The 17011-nt window shown below is 32.7% G+C and overlaps 1 protein-coding gene across 1 annotated transcript in view; it reads left to right on the top strand.

Moving 5' to 3' along the window:
• Window positions 1-15521, top strand: part of LOC144975973 (uncharacterized) — a 77700-nt gene extending 62179 nt beyond the window's left edge. Inside the window, exon 18 of the mRNA XM_078920215.1 lies at window positions 15440-15521. The gene's annotated coding sequence lies outside the window, so the exon portion shown is untranslated. The remainder of the gene's footprint in view (window positions 1-15439) is intronic.
• Window positions 15522-17011: the final 1490 nt, after the last annotated feature.

Here is a 17011-nt window from a genome sequence, read left to right as displayed (position 1 = left end):
TTGGAATAGACCCTTGAGAAAATTTTCCCTTATGGGATGAATAAAGCGATTTTTTTTTTTAATTTTAAACTGCTATCTGTCTGCTCAACGCTACAGAACCATGGATAAGTTCCGGGTCTCTAAGCTTAAGAGGCAGGATGGCCGAATTATTAGCGCGTTGTACTCTGGACTCAGAGGTTCTGTGTTCGATTCCGATCGAAGCCAATTTGTACTTTCCTAGAGCAAGAAAATTTACTCCAATCACTCACTCCATTCAGGTTTATAAGGGTACCTGTCAAGCTGGGATAGTAATCTGCAATAAACTATTGTCCTGTGCAAAGGTTTTCAAACAAATATGTTAATCGTCCGCTTCACACTATTGAAATCGGGATAACTCCTGCACCATTGGCTACAAGGCTCTAAAGGACTAAATTTGTCTTACAATGAGCCGAAGCGGCTCAAAAGGACTTACATAAGGACAAAATCTTTTCATTGAGAATTCCCGAAATAACTAACGATAAAGATAATTGATCCCAGAAGTTACCGAATAGATGTGCGACCGGTTTTAGACACGTTACTGCTGTGTCACAAAGTGTGGCATTTCTTAAATTTATTTATAAACATACGTTATTAAATTGTCAAAATATGTATGTTGCTATGCATTCTGTACGTGGTTTCATCACATAGAATCATTTTTTGAATTGTTCTTGCTTTTTTATATTCAGAATTGAAATAAATAAATAACAATGTGAAATTAAATGTAAGCTTCAGTTAAATATACGAAAACAGATCAAATGGACGTTTCGGGTTTTCCCTTTATCAACAAAACAGGATCAATGAAACTACAGACGAATGAGATAATGTGGTAGTGGCGTTATTAAGATGCATAAACAAAAACATTGATGGGCAGGAAATTGTATGCTACTTTATGAGGAAGCACGAATTAAAATAGAGCAATAGAAATTTATAAAAGGTGTCTAATTAATTAAATAAAAAGAGAGGAGGAGGGGAGGAACTGTGTAATGCAGTATAGAAAGTGAAATAAAATAAAGTGTGGCCAATGTTGGAAAACAAATACAATGGAATTGGAAATAAATACAAAATATAAGGGATGTAGGTATTAGTATAATCATCAGTGGCAGTAACAGCAGCAGAAGCAACAGTAGAAATTTTAGTAGTAGTCGTAGTAGTAGTAGTGGTAGTAGTAGTAGAAGTAGTAGTAATGTTGAACATAAGGATCTAGAAAATGAAGGCAGGTATTGCATTTTTGACACGGCGCCGCCAAGTCTGGGACTTTTTTGTCCTAGTGCGGAAGGCTGCTATATTTTCTACTATCACAAATGATATGAACACGGGACTGGGACAGTCCTGTCCCGTTGATTTTGTAGCATTTCACAACGGCTTGACACAATGGGACTGTTTTGTCCCGTCCCAATAGGTGCGGTAGGTTTCTCTAAATTATATATGTTACAGATTTGGGACAGGACTGTCCCAAGAAAGTCCTGTCCTAGTGCGGTACCCCTGTTACAAGATATATGTAAAGATTATTATATGATAAGCATAAAGTGATTGGTTAAAATAATGACTTAATAAATGATGGAAATTAAGCAGAGATTGATGAATATCAAATCAGATTAGACAATAAAAAATAGATGCATCATTTATATACTTTAATATGTTTATATACATCAATTTAAGTGTGATAAAAAAATAGAAATAAATGATTTCAAATAATTACATTGTTTAAAAACAACTATTTACACTTAAAAGTTCAATATATAATATATATCACAGTTTATTTATTTGTAAGAGAGACAAAACATACAGAGTAAATGAGCACCAGTGGTTAATTATTGTTTTTTTATGGAGTACGTAGAGAAATTGTGTGATTCATTACAAATAAAAAATTGCAATACATTCGCTTCACATTTTATTTTAAATGTATATACGTAGCTCATTTTCTTACAAATTATATGGACAGGTAATTGATGATAAGCATAATGCCATTGGTTGAAATAATGATTTAATAAATGATGGAAATAAATCAGAGATTGATGAATATCAAATCAGATCAGACAAAAAAATAAATGAAAATAGACGCATCATTTATATACTTTAATATGTTTATATCCATCAATTTAAGTTTGATAAAAAATAGAAATAAATGATTTCACATATTTACATTGTTTAAAAACAACTATTTACACTTAAAAGTTCAATATATAATATCTATCACAGTTTTATTTATTTGTAAGAGAGACAAAGCATACAGAGTAAATATATAATAAATGAGCACCAGTGGTTAATTATTGTTTTTTATGGACTACGTAGAGAAATTTTGTGATTCATTACAATTCAAAAATTGCAATACATTCGCTTTACATTTTATTTAAAATGTGGATACGTAGCTCACTTTCTTACAAATTATATGTACACGTAATTGATGATAAGAGCATAATGCCATTGGTTAAAATAATGATTTAATGAATGATGAAAATTAAGCAGAGATTAATGAATATGATTGATTTTTAGGATGATGTTTATGAACATTTAAAGATTGCTACAATACAATTTCAAAGATAAAAACTACAATATAAGACGATGGTGACGACAACGATGATCGTATGGAAAATGGTGTTTTTTCTAGCTCATTTTCCAAACACTTGTCATGAATGTTTAATCAATGCTCATGATGATTAAAATGATAAAAACTGTTAAACAAGAGATATCTTAATCTCTTGATGACGCGTTTTCGAGCTATGACAGTAGGATCCATTTCCTGAGCATTATGATCAGTGATAGTATGGTCCATTTGCCGATTATTATAATTGATGCCAGTTGTGTCCCTTTCCTGGTCAATATGGTTGAAAAAGTAGAAATTGTTAAACAAAGGATATTGTAATCTTTTCATGAAGCGTTTTCGAGCTATGACGGTAGGATCCATTTCCTGAGCATTATAATCAGTGACAGTATGGTCCATTTGGCGATTATTATAATTGATGACAGTTGTTTCCCTTTCCTGGTCAATATGGTTGAAAAAGTAGAAATTGTTAAATAAAGGGTATTCTAATCTTTTCATGAAGCGTTTCCGAGCGATGACAGCAGAGTCCATTTCCTGAGCAATGTCAGATTCTAAAGCAGAATATGGTCGTTTTCTATTTCTATGCAGAGACTGTTGAATAATTCCCGGTGATTGCATGGCTTTTTCTTCAGTTCCTGGAAAGATGGAAAAAAGAGAGAACAAATTATTCCTGATTGTTTACTTTGAAAATACCAAACGTGTATCATATAGTCATTAATACAGTAAAACCATATTGTAACTTTAAAAAAAGACAACTTTGGGGCCAGTGTTATAAACTTAGTAAAATCATACTGTTAAATCAATATATGTATATTGGTCGAGGGGGCGTAATAGATGCTTGCATTTACAGTGCAAATAATACACCGTCCTAAGTTCATGGCATGCATATTATGTCTTTAATTTAATTTCCAGAAAACAAACTCTGCGATAAGATTTTTCAAATGTCGGTATGAAATTGACAAGTGACTTTCCTTATCTTTATCGCTGTCAATCTAACTTCCTATTTTTAATGATAGGATCATTGATTTGAAATTAATACCGCTTGTTTAATTATTAGAATAAATAATATAATATAGTGCAACTGCGCGGTGAAGTGGTAAAATATGGAACGGTCCACGATATGAAGCCCGCTTTGATCGGCACATAGTTGAGTCCCTAACAAAGGCTCTTTACTCGCATTCTCTCATTGTATATAAAATAAGTACCTGGTCGCTACAGCTTTTTCTAGCTTAAAATGTTGTAATAATGCTTAGCCGGCACGTACGTATAAAATTTTGTTGTTGACAGGGGACCATTTATAAAGCACTTTGAGCATGTTTAGCGGATAGTGTGCTGTATATGCGCATGCATATATATATATATGTTTGTATTAGTGTTATATTTAAACCTATCTCGTATCCTGTAACAGATTTAATCGTAATACTTTTCTAAGCGTTGTTTTCTTTTAGTTGCTTTTTCGTGTTGATTAAAACCAAAATTTACTACTTCATCAAAGCCGATATGAGATTTGATCCAATGTGCTTGAAAAGACAGAAAAGTTTTTAATTATACATAAACGCACTGTTAAACTGATCAATAAAAAATATGATTCTTACCTGTTTTCAGATTACGTCTTTCGGGAGGAATGGCAGGGACTTTAAAATGCTCAGAAGAACCATCTATTTTTCCATTTGCTGTTTCATCTACCTTTTATATTTCTTGTAAATGAATGTTTGAACCTGCAACAAAAGGAAAAAAGAATTATTCGCGATATATAAACAAAAGATACTTAAGTATAACACTAGTTTAATTTTCAAAATAAATGCGTATTTTTTCAAAGGTAAATCTGCTAATCAAAAAGTCAAATCTCTGGATAGAGTTGTTCTCCAAAATTTAAGAACAAAATATACAAATAAAAAAACCCAACCGCTTTCCAGATTTTAATCTATCTCTCTCTCTCTCTCTCTCTCTACAATTTCAGAAATTACCAATTTACCAGCACCCATATAATTTATACTCCTGAGATAAATAAGAAATGCATTTTGAATTGATAAATCTAAGTCAATATTATATCAGAGAGTAAGTAATGCATCTGATAAGATTTTTAAGCAATGCTCACATACGCTTTTTTAATTTGGAAAAAAAAAATAACTAAGAAAGTTTTTAAAAATATTATAAACAAAGATAGATTATGTGACTTTGCTACTGTCAAAAACAAAAACAAAAGGAGAAATAAATGAATTAACGGATATTATAAGAATTATTAATAATTTCGAAATTAAAAGCTCACCTGATTTTAATCGATCAGCATGTGAAAGTCTTCGGATCTTGGATAGTTTGACAGGCGATTTGTTTTCATTATGCGGTGATGCAACGGAATGATTACTAATGTCCCGTTTAACTGGGTTAACGTGAGCATGAGAATTCAGGATTTTATAAATTCTGGAAGGAACATTTGGGCCCACATTTTGAGAGTATGGTTCATGTCATGGTCTCAAGTGAGTAAAGAGCTACTCGACTATGCATAAAGATATATGTAGAATGAGGCCCCAGAATTTACTAGTTACTATAAATGAAAAACAATTAACGATTTGTTTACAATGAAATAAAAATAATAATGAAATTTAATTAAAAGAGATAAACAGTGATCGTGGCAGTTACAAATAGAGATATGAATATTTTACGTAACTTATGATAATATGTCAGGTTCATAAGTTTACGTTTCCAGGCAGTTGATGGGCTTGGATGATCTATTCCTCTGATAACAGGATTGGACTCGTAAAATTCCACTTCCAGGCAATTGGTAAGAGGTTATATTGTAGTACAGCGGGCTTTGGTTTGATCCGTGAAGATTATACAATCAAAGTTAAAAGCTCCGGCGTCTTAATGGTGTAGATATAATATCTACAAAGTCCCAAAAGATAAAAATCTTACAATATATATATAGGAATAGAATGACTGGCCGTCCGGCATAGATTGTGGAGAGAAAGTGAGTGTCGAATGTTAGACCTATCAGCTTTTATAATAAGTGGCTACGTGACAGAATGTAGAACGAAAAGTATTCACTAATTAGAAATTAATTCGAGGGAAGGCTATAAAAGGAAAGACGATCTAATATTAGAAGGTAAAGTTTATATTAAGCCTACCGAAATATAACTGGAGTGAGATGAATTCAGTTCTTAATAAAATAAAATTTAATAAGATAATTGTGAACAATCTTTACTGTGACACCCCCCACCCACGTTTAAAATATACTCTTTAACCATTATGGGAAAGATAGATTTTACAAACGGAAGTAAATTTACTATCATGATACTCTAGCATTAATCCATTGTTATGATTTGTGCTACAATTAAATTATTTATTAACTAGACATGGAAATGTTTATATTAACGTAGGTATATGAATGGGTGACAATAACAATGAAAGATTGTGATTACAAATCATTGTGATGAACAACATGATGGCAATGTGATTACAAATCATTGTGATAAACAATATGATGGCAATGTGATTACAAATCATTGTGATAAACAATATGATGGCAATGAAGCATGATTTAAGTCGATGATATGAAGGTAATTTACTGAATGAAATGAATGAAAATGTAAATGGAATATTGACATTTCAATTATTAATCATAAATGAGTGAAAATTCATAACAATAATAGATAAAGAGAAGATTTCCCAAATCATGAATGGGTATGGTATATATATCCAAACAATACTCAATGTTACATTAAGTTGGGTCATCATGTTTACAAATAAAATTATCGAAATTGTGCGTTCTGATTTGGCATAATTTGCGAGGTAACTAACAGTATGCATGAGAGGTTAAGTTATACCCTTCTCACGTCATTACACTAATCGAGAAAGTAGGTCGGCGTGAATATTTTCACAGCCTGGTATGTGAGAGATACTGAAAGTGTAATTTTGCAAAAATAGACTCCACCTTAGTACTCTACTATTATTCATTTTGTTATTTCTTATGTACGTGAGTGGTTTACGGTCCGTTTCGACCACAAACTCTTTTAGCAGTAGATATCTGCTGAATGTCTTTAAAGCAAAGACGATGGCCAGTCCTTCACGCTCTTTTACAGAGTATCGTGATTCTCTGTCCAATAATTTTCTGCTTGCATATAAGCAAGGCATTAGAGTTCCCTCATGTTCCTGTAATAGTACACCTGCGATGCCCTTATCAGACGCGTCAGTTCTTACAACAAATTCTTTTGATATGTCGGGTAATTTAAGAATTGGTTCTGAACAGAGTAATGCCTTTAATTGGTTAAAGCTATTCTGACACACTTCTGTCCAAACAATTTTGTTCGGTGACCCATTCTTTGTCAGATTTGTTAGCGGTGTCGCGATGTGCGCGAAGTTGTAAATGTATTTCCTGTAAAAATTTAGGAGCCCAAGTACTTTGCGTACTTCTTTTTTTGTCTTAGGTGGTTGCAATTGTGCGATTTTTGTTTGTTTTTCTGTCTCGGGTGTCTGTGTCCCATGACCAACGGTATGACCGAGAAAATCAATTTCGTAAAATGCAATGCTTGTTTTTGACGGTTTTGTTGTTAAAGAATTACGTTTTAATGCTTCAAGCACTAATTCTAAGGTTGTCATGTGATCAGTCCATGAGTTTGAGAAAATACATGCGTCGTCGAAGTATGAGAGTGTAGACGGGATGTCTTTTAATAACATACGCATCATTCTTTGGAATGTCGATGCGGCTGTCGATAATCCAAATGGCATATAGTTAAATTCTAACAATCCTAATGGTGATTGAAATGCTGTGTATTTCTTACATGATTCTTTCAGTGGAATCTGCCAGTAACCTCTAGAAAGATCACATTTTGTCATGTATTTTGCTTGAGATAAGGCAGCAAATAAATTCTCTTGATTTGGTATTGGTTCTGCATCAAACACTGTTGCTTCATTTAATTTGCGAAAGTCGATACATAGCCTTATCGATCCGTCTTTCTTTTTCACTACTACTATTGGTGATGAGTATGGGCTTGAAGAATATCTAACTATTCCTGTATCTAGCATATCCTTAACTTCCTTTTCAACTTGTTCTCGTGCGTGAAATGGAATAGGATAGTTTTTCACGTTGATAGGGGTAGATGTGGTTAACTTTATGTCGTGTTCCACTAATGTTGTATGTCCGGGTGCGTCTGTAAAGACTGACTGGTACTTTTCTAATAATGACCTGATTTCTCGTTTCTGACATTCGTTTAGTTGAGGATTGATTGTGACGTCATTAATTGTACTATTTTTAGAGTTACCGTGTTGTGGGGTGTGTTGTAGTTCGACATCATCGCTGTGAGTTTCGATGATTAATCCTACATTTGCAGCTTCAACATGGTTAAATATTGGTTGTGATAATCTGTCTCTATCGAAATATTTTTTTAGCATGTTTGCATGGAATGTCTTTGTTGTGTTGTTAATTTGAATCTCGTAATTAACACCAGATCGTACTGCTAATACCTTGAATGGTCCTTTCCATGTAGCTAAAAGTTTACTCGAGTCATCGGGTAAGAGTATTAGTACTTTGTCACCAATCTCAAATTTTCTTGACTTGCTTTTTCGATCGGAGTATTCCTTGTATTTCTCTGCTTTTTTAGTGACGGATTCCTGTGCTAGCTTACATGTATCCTCTATTCTGTCTTTCAGGTTTCTTACATATTCGTAAGCAAACATAATTTCGTTATTGCCCTCCTCATTCCCTTTACAAATGTCGGCTACTATATTGATCGGGCCGCGAGGTGATCGTCCATACATCAACTCAAATGGGGAGTAGCCTGTAGATTCTTGGGGTATTTCTCTATATGCAAATAGGATTGCTGGTAAGTATCTGTTCCAATCATCTGGTTTTTCTGCTGACACTTTTCTTAACATATTCTTTAGAGTGCCATTAAATCTTTCACAAAGACCATTTGCTTGGGGGTGGTAGGGGGTTGTGAATGAGTGTTGGATTCCCATGAGTTTCATGGTTTCATGCATTATATGTGATGTAAATTGGGGTCCATTGTCCGACAGTATCTCATTTGGTATGCCTATTCTAGTAAAAATTGTCATCAATGCTTCAGCTATGTGATCCGATGTAGTTAATTTCAATGCTATCGCTTCTGGCCACCTGGTTGCGTAATCGACTAGTGTTAGTATGTGTGTATGGTTTCTATCTGATTTTGTTAAAGGGCCTATAATGTCAATTGCAACTTTTTGAAAAACTTTTTCAATAACTGGGGTTGTCTCTAATGGCAATCTCGGTATTCTGCCTTTTGCGACTCTTCTTTGGCATGTGTCACACGATTTCACATATTCTCGGACGTCTTTAGTAATTCCAGGCCATGTGAAATTCTCGGATATTCTCTTCAATGTGGAAGAGCTCCCAAGATGTCCAGAAGTTATTGAATCGTGCGCTATTCCAAGGATTTTGTTTCTGTAAATACTCGGCGTGACCAGTTGTTTAGCTATTTTGTTTCTTTTCCTATGTAACCTGAACAGAATATCTTTTTCAATGATGTATTCAACTTTTGATTTCGTCCCTTTGTTTGCGATATTGAAATATGATGTTAAAGTCGGGTCCTTTTTCTGTTCTTCAATGAACGTGTTCCTGTCAAATTGTTGTGGTTCAAGAGAAATAGTCATTGGCTTCTCTGTTGTCTTAGTCATCTTTCTTGTTTCTGCTAGACAAGCTGTTTCTTGGGTTAATGACCATTCTTTTACATCTGTTGGGTTGTCTTTAAGACCTTTTATATTGCCAACAATAACATCAGCGACGGGGTTGGGAAGTATACAGCATTCCACTATTCCTGTATAGTATGGGGTTTCTATGTACACGTTAGCTGTTTCAAAGGTTTCGACTGTGCCACTGAATGTGATGCATTGTACCGTTTTTTCCAGTTTTGTCTTCGTCATTGATCAAAGATGCTTTTATTCCTACTGTACTGCATCCTGTGTCTCTCAATATTTTGCAATCAGTTCCATTAGCTTTGCCTTCACAAAAAAATAGCGATCCTGATTTGTGAGTTTGTGTTAAAAGTGACATACCTTTCACGCAATACACATTTATATTTTCTCCTGACATTACTCGTGTCTGATTATTTACACTGGTTTGGAGTGATGTATTTGCAGTTTCTTTCGCATATCCCACGATTTTGTAACATTTGTCTGCTGTGTGGCCTTTCATTCCACAATATTGACATTTAATTATAGGTTTGTTGGTTTTCTTATACTCAGTATTATTGTCAGTGCTATTTCTTGTTTTGTTTTGATAGGGTCGGCTATGGTCTCTATTGAACTGTTTGTTCCATGGTTTGGTACTATGATCATCTTGTTTCACTTGCGTGTTCCGAGTGATTGATCGGCTCGTTCTATTTGAGTATTGAACTTTAGGTGTACATGGACTCTGAGCAGCGGCAGCGTAGTATAGTTCCTTCAATGTTCTGCTTAGGGGTGTCAATGGATGTGCGCTGTTAAAGTTTTCTGCGTAGATTTTTAATTTGTCCAAGTTTTCTGGCTTTCTCTCTTTAAAGAATGCGACTAAATCTGGGTTGCAAGCTTGATAGATTCGATTCTTCAGCGTGAGATAGTAAAGGCCTGCAAAGTCGTCTTGTTTTACGTTTGCCAACTCAAGCCACCGATTTAGAAATTGAGTAATTCGGTTCACGAATGTATTAAAGTCTTCTCCACTTTCCGGTTTTGCAGTGTGAAACCTTTCCTGGTAACCATCTTCTGTTAATCTAAATCTTTTTAGTAGAGCATCTTTAATTTTACCATAATCATCTGCATCTTCAGTTGTTAAGGTATAGAAAACTTTTAGCGGTTCTCCAGATAAGCAGTTAATCAAGGCTGTGGCCCATTTGCTTTCTGGCCAACGATAACCTTTAGCCTGAACTTCGAATCGGTGTAAGAAGGATTCTAGGCAGTCTGAGCGTTCATCGTATGTTGGCATGCGTGGAAGTTTCACGAAAAATTCATCACTATTATTATGTTTTCTTTCATGACCGGTTTTTGTTTTTTCAATTTCCAGCATCATTTGGGTCCTTTTGGTTTCTTCTTCTGCTAAAGCTATTTGTCTTTTTAGTTCCCTTTCTTGGACTCTTTCTTCTCTTTCTTCTCTACGTATTCTTTCTTCATTTTCTTCTCTACGAATTCTTTCTTCGTGTTCTTTTTCTTCTTTACGAATTCTTTCTTCATTTTCTTCTCTACGAATTCTTTCTTCGTGTTCTTTTTCTTCTTTACGAATTCTTTCTTCATTTTCTTCTCTACGAATTTTTTCTTCATGTTCTTTTTCTTCTTTTACTTTCTCTTCGCACCATGAAAATATTCTTTCCTGGGGTATTTCTAAGTCCTTTGCGAGACTTATCTTTTATATGCTTCCATGTTGCAATAAATTAGTTACGATGTTTTATATATATTATATTGACAGGATACTGTTACTGACTGTTTTATTTATTTACACTTACTGGAATGAACTGTTCTATTTTTAGAAATCTCTCTCTCTTATTTCAACTTATTATGTATGTTGAATTTGATGCCTTTTATCGTTATATCTTATAAAGCAATGTGTCAATACAATGCGGAGTTATTATGACTTGTGTCAATAACAATGTGTCAATCGCGTGTACTCTAAACTATGTTACTACGAAAAATGTATCACCAATGTGTGTGACTCGTCGTTAGTTTGTGTACAATTATTCGCAATGACGCTAATGTACTAGAGTGTGATAACAATAATAGGATGCCAAGTTATCTATCACTAAATATAACACGACGGCTAGTAGACTCCTTTTATTATTATTAGTTTTTAAAGACTCACTTTTCAGAACATAATATATAAGTGGTTTTCGGTAACAGTAATATGCCAAAAATGCATTTAAAACAAATCACTATGCAAAACAAATCACGATGTCTATAGTTACTATGTGATGCCCAACTCATGTAAAAGAGAATAATGAAGGATATATCTACCAACTCAGTTCGTGGCTGGGACCTCTCTCTTGTTCAATGGTTGTTCAACAATTGTAATTAGGCATTGAAGAGTGTTTAACAGTGATGTCTGAAATACAAAACAATAAAATATCGTAAGATTTACAATAGTTACAAAATGTGTTCACAACACTGAGTGATTGGATGATAGGTGAATGAATCGTTATGGAATGTAAACATATTGAAAACAATTCATGAATGAGGCAAACAACAAAATGAAATGAGTGATATAATAACAAAGTGGACAAGGAATGAATGAATGAATGAAAAACTGAGTGAATAGATGAATGAATGAATGGATAATGTATGAATGAAAGAATGAAGGGAGGAATAAATGTATGAATGATTGGATAAATGAGTGAATAAACGAATGAATGGATGAATGAATGAATGAATGAATAAATAAATGAATGAACAATGAATGAATGAATGATTTATAAATGAATAAATGGATGAAGGAATGAATCAATAAAATGCTATTCAATTTGAATGAAAGAATGAATGGATAAATTGCTATTCCATTTAAATGAAGAAATGAAAAAGAAAAAAAAATTAATCCTGTAAATAGGGAGTTCAATTAAAATATGATCAAGTGGGGCAATTAAGAGTTTTTAAACTTTAAAGTTAGATGAAATAGATATAAGTAACTAAATAAATTCAATTCTTTATATGTGTCCCCTCCAAAATGTCATGGTCTCAAGTGAGTAAAGAGCTACTCGACTATGCATAAAGATATATGTAGAATGAGGCCCCAGAATTTACTAGTTACTATAAATGAAAAACAATTAACGATTTGTTTACAATGAAATAAAAATAATAATGAAATTTAATTAAAAGAGATAAACAGTGATCGTGGCAGTTACAAATAGAGATATGAATATTTTACGTAACTTATGATAATATGTCAGGTTCATAAGTTTACGTTTCCAGGCAGTTGATGGGCTTGGATGATCTATTCCTCTGATAACAGGATTGGACTCGTAAAATTCCACTTCCAGGCAATTGGTAAGAGGTTATATTGTAGTACAGCGGGCTTGGGTTTGATCCTTGAAGATTATACAATCAAAGTTAAAAGCTCCGGCGTCTTAATGGTGTAGATATAATATCTACAAAGTCCCAAAAGATAAAAATCTTACAATATATATATAGGAATAGAATGACTGGCCGTCCGGCATAGATTGTGGAGAGAAAGTGAGTGTCGAATGTTAGACCTATCAGCTTTTATAATAAGTGGCTACGTGACAGAGTGTAGAACGAAAAGTATTCACTAATTAGAAATTAATTCAAGGGAAGGCTATAAAAGGAAAGACGATCTAATATTAGAAGGTAAAGTTTATCTAAGCCTACCGAAATATAACTGGAGTGAGATGAATTCAGTTCTTAATAAAATAAAATTTAATAAGATAATTGTGAACAATCTTTACTGTGACAGTTCAGAGCACATTTTATGATATCTATCAGAAGATTTCATATTGGGCGTTCTCTTGGCATTAAAGCTAGTAGGTTTAGTTGCAACAGGGACTGATTTGTCAAACTGTTGCAATGGTTTCTCAGAAGTTGGTTTATCTCCATTGCATTTGTTGTTTTTAAAACCTATTCCAAGAAAATCAAACAATCCATCTAGAAATTCGACAGTGACTGTAGACTGGTCGTCCTGCGTTTGCTGGTCAGGCAATGATGGCGAATGGGTTTCCATGGTGTATTAGATTCAATGTAATCAAAATACAAACGAAAACTTTCTCAGATTGCTAGCAAATTAGATACGATCAGTAGCACAGTCGTTACAAAGTTTAAAACAACTTTTGATATGTCTTAAATGATTTAGATTATATTAAATGCGTTTTGATTAGAATTCTGAACGTTCGTTCGCTGTGAGATTCACGGTCAGAAAGAAAGTTTACCGTAAGTTCACGTTCAAAATCGCGATATTTGCCATCCAATCAAAATATGCCATTTGTCCTCCACTGAATGGGCGTTCCGTTATAAAAGCCAAATGGAAAGGGCTATACAGCCTTTATTTTGTTTTAAAAGTAATTCTTATTACATTTGCCGAATAGTTTAGTAATAAAGATAAGTAAGATCCTTAATCATAATGCCTTAGCAATATGCCTTTCAATTATGCAATTTGTTGACTTCATAACTCATTCCATCTTTTAAACATTAATATAGTCGAATATATAGAGTACCAAAGTTGCCAGATACATTTTAGCGCATATATTAACTTTATTTCCGGCCGATTTTGATCGTTAATTGTTGAAAGTAATTGTCACGATCTGTATAATATACATAATTTAATATAATATATTATAATTTGACGATAATCAATTGATTGAAATAAACAATGTCTGTGCCTAACAAACATTTATTTAGACGAGATTTTATTCGCTTTCTATAATGGTATTAATGATATTAGTTTGTTGACCTACATATCATTTTCTTTGAAGCATTTTTTTTTCTTCTAAATATGCAGTGCTCAACATTACCAATTGACTGTACAACTCGTCTTTTGTGGTGTTGTGCTCCCAGCTTTAGATGGATATGTGTTTTTGCTATCGGATTCAGAAATATAAAATCATCCACATTTTTATATGATGCAGTGAAGGTTTGTAAGAAGTCGTGGCTTAATTTACTTGAAGGACATATTTGGATCAAAATGGTTGCTTTTGCTAGGCCTTTTCATATAATATATTGCAAATATGCACTGCAATGTGCAGCTCAGTGTTTTTGTGGGATGAAATTGTAATGATGTTCTGTATGTAGGTAAATGGTTCAAGTTCTGTTGTGAGCGCAACATTGTCGTCTCTACCGAAACGATCCTTCAATCTCATTAACTTATCATAATTGATTGGAAAAGTGCTGCCTAAACTGTAGCAGCGTTGTACATGTCTAAAAGCACATTGTCTTCTCTGCGTTAGTGAATAATTTATCTTGTAATAGGACCAATTATAGAATGCTTTGAGGATAACTGATAAACAATACGACAGAAAAAAAGGCGAATTTTGTCTTATATGATTAAACTTAAAATTTATATATTGCATTTCTACAGTCTAACTATGCTTAATGCACTAAACAATGTTACATTTAGTCGATAAGCAAACCATATGGAACCATATTTCTATTTATATCAGTATTGACTGGTGTGAGGCTTATTTTTCAACTACTAGGATGGCAATACATGTCACATCATGTAGCCAGGTACTCATTTAAACCCGTGTCGAGTGAAGTAATTGCTTCAAAAGGCCTTACTGAAAGATCCAATGTTGGAGCATACATTTTCCACAATCAGTGTCACTCATTTGTCACATACCACGTATATTATAGCTTGAATTTATGACAAGTCGAGAAAACAAATCGCTAAGCCAACTAACCAGCTTAGATTAGATAGTGAGCGCATGCGTTATATTCACATAAAATCATCTTAGATCCTAATGTAAACTCCACTAAAGATAATCATATTATAAGAACTTTTATTAAAATGGAAACATTGAAGAAAATATATCTTGATTATGTTTTTTGACCTGCTCTTTTAACACCGTCATTTTTATTAATGTGATGGTTGATTCTAAGACAATATTTATGAATAAATATATACACACTCACCTACACGCTTATATAAATATATATACATACGTATCGAGTATATATATATATATATATATATATATATATATATATATATATATATATATATATATATATATATATATATGTGTGTGTGTGTGTGTGTTTGTGTGCGTGTATATGAGAGAGAGAGAAAGAGAGAGAGAAGAGAGAGAGTGAGAGAGAGAGAGAGAGAGAGAGAGGAGAGAGAGAGAGGGGAGAGAGAGATTGATCATTTTGGACTGAGCATCATTGTTCCTCATTAAAGGAATGATATATAATAAAGATAGCATTCCCTTCTTTTTTCCCCAGGAGGATATTTGTCTCTAGTGTCACTTTACAAAGGATGGCTGACATAACCAACTGGTAAACCGCAGTGCAGCAGCGATAAAGAAAACTATGGTACGATTATTTTTTGAAAGCCAAACAGTGGGGTGAATAGTGGAATTCTGTATTTTTCGGGTGCAATAAGAAACATTACAACTGAGCCACACTAGTTCGAAACTCGCTGAGCTCTTAGTTGAGTCCCTGGACAATGCTCTTTGTTTTAATATTTTATGCATTGTTTTCGGATGTAACACTTCGACGAAAAGTAAAATTACAATCCATTAGTTTTGTGTTTTATTTAAACGAACTTCAGTGAGACGTAATCTTTTGTATCGATGACATGAATAAAAGTAAAATCGTTTTTTAAAAAATAAATTTAATCAGAATTCAGTGCTATTTATTTTATAAAATCAGACAATAAAAAATATACGGAACATTATATACATTCCATCAATTTAAGTGTGAAAAAATAGAAATGATTTCACATATTTACATTTTTCAAAAACAACTATTTACACTTGAACATTATTATTGCGCATGGCTGCACTTAAAAATTCATTATATATAAAATGATTGCCACAATTAAAAATTATATGTACAATAATTGATGATAAGCATAATGCCATTAGTTAAAAATATGATTTAATGAATGATGGAAATTAAACAGAGACTGATGAATATAAAATCATAGCAGACAATAAAAAATAGACGCAACATTTATAGACTTTAATATGTTTATATCTATCAATTTATGTTTGAAAAAAAGTAGAAAGGAATGATTTCACATATTTATTTTTAAAAAAAACAACTTTTTACACTTGAATATTATTATTCCGTAGGGCTGCAATACAAAATTCAATATAAAATACACATCATAATTTATTTATTTTTGTAACAGAAACAAAGCATGCCGAAAAAATATTTAGGAATTGAGTATCAGTGTTTAAGTATTGTTTTCATCGGAGTAGGATAGGCATTTTTTGATTTAATACATAGCAAATATTGCAATACATTTGCTTCAAATTTTGTGTACAATGTATATACGTAGCTGATTTTCTTACAAATTATATGAATTGATAAATGATGGAAATTAAGCAGAGGTTGATGAATATCAAATCAGATCAGACAATAAAAAATAGACGCATCATTTATACACTTTAATATGTTTATATCCATCGATGTATGTGTGATAAAAATAGAAATAAAGGATTTTACATGTTTACATTGTTTAAGAAACAACTATTTACACTTAAAAGTTCAATATATAATACATATCACAGTTTATTTATATGTAACAGAAACAAAGCATACCGAGTTAATATATAATAAAAGAGCAACAGTGGTTAATTATTGTCTTTATCATTGTATGTTAAGAATTTTTTTGATTTATTATGAATAAATAATTGCAATACATTCGCTTCAAATTTCATTCAAATGTATAGGAGTATGTCATTTTCTTACAAATTATATATACGGGTAATTGATGATAAGCATAATGCCATTGATTGAAATAATTATTTAATGAACGATGGAAATTAAGCAGAGATTGATGACAAT

The sequence above is a fragment of the Berghia stephanieae genome, chromosome 6, assembly GCF_034508935.2.
Source record: "Berghia stephanieae isolate SIO BIC M18660-M18661 chromosome 6, UCSD_Bste_1.3, whole genome shotgun sequence".
In the NCBI taxonomy this organism is placed as follows: Eukaryota; Metazoa; Mollusca; class Gastropoda; order Nudibranchia; family Aeolidiidae; genus Berghia; species Berghia stephanieae.
Note: the sequence above shows the minus strand (reverse complement) of the source record. Positions and strands in the feature narration are given on the sequence as shown.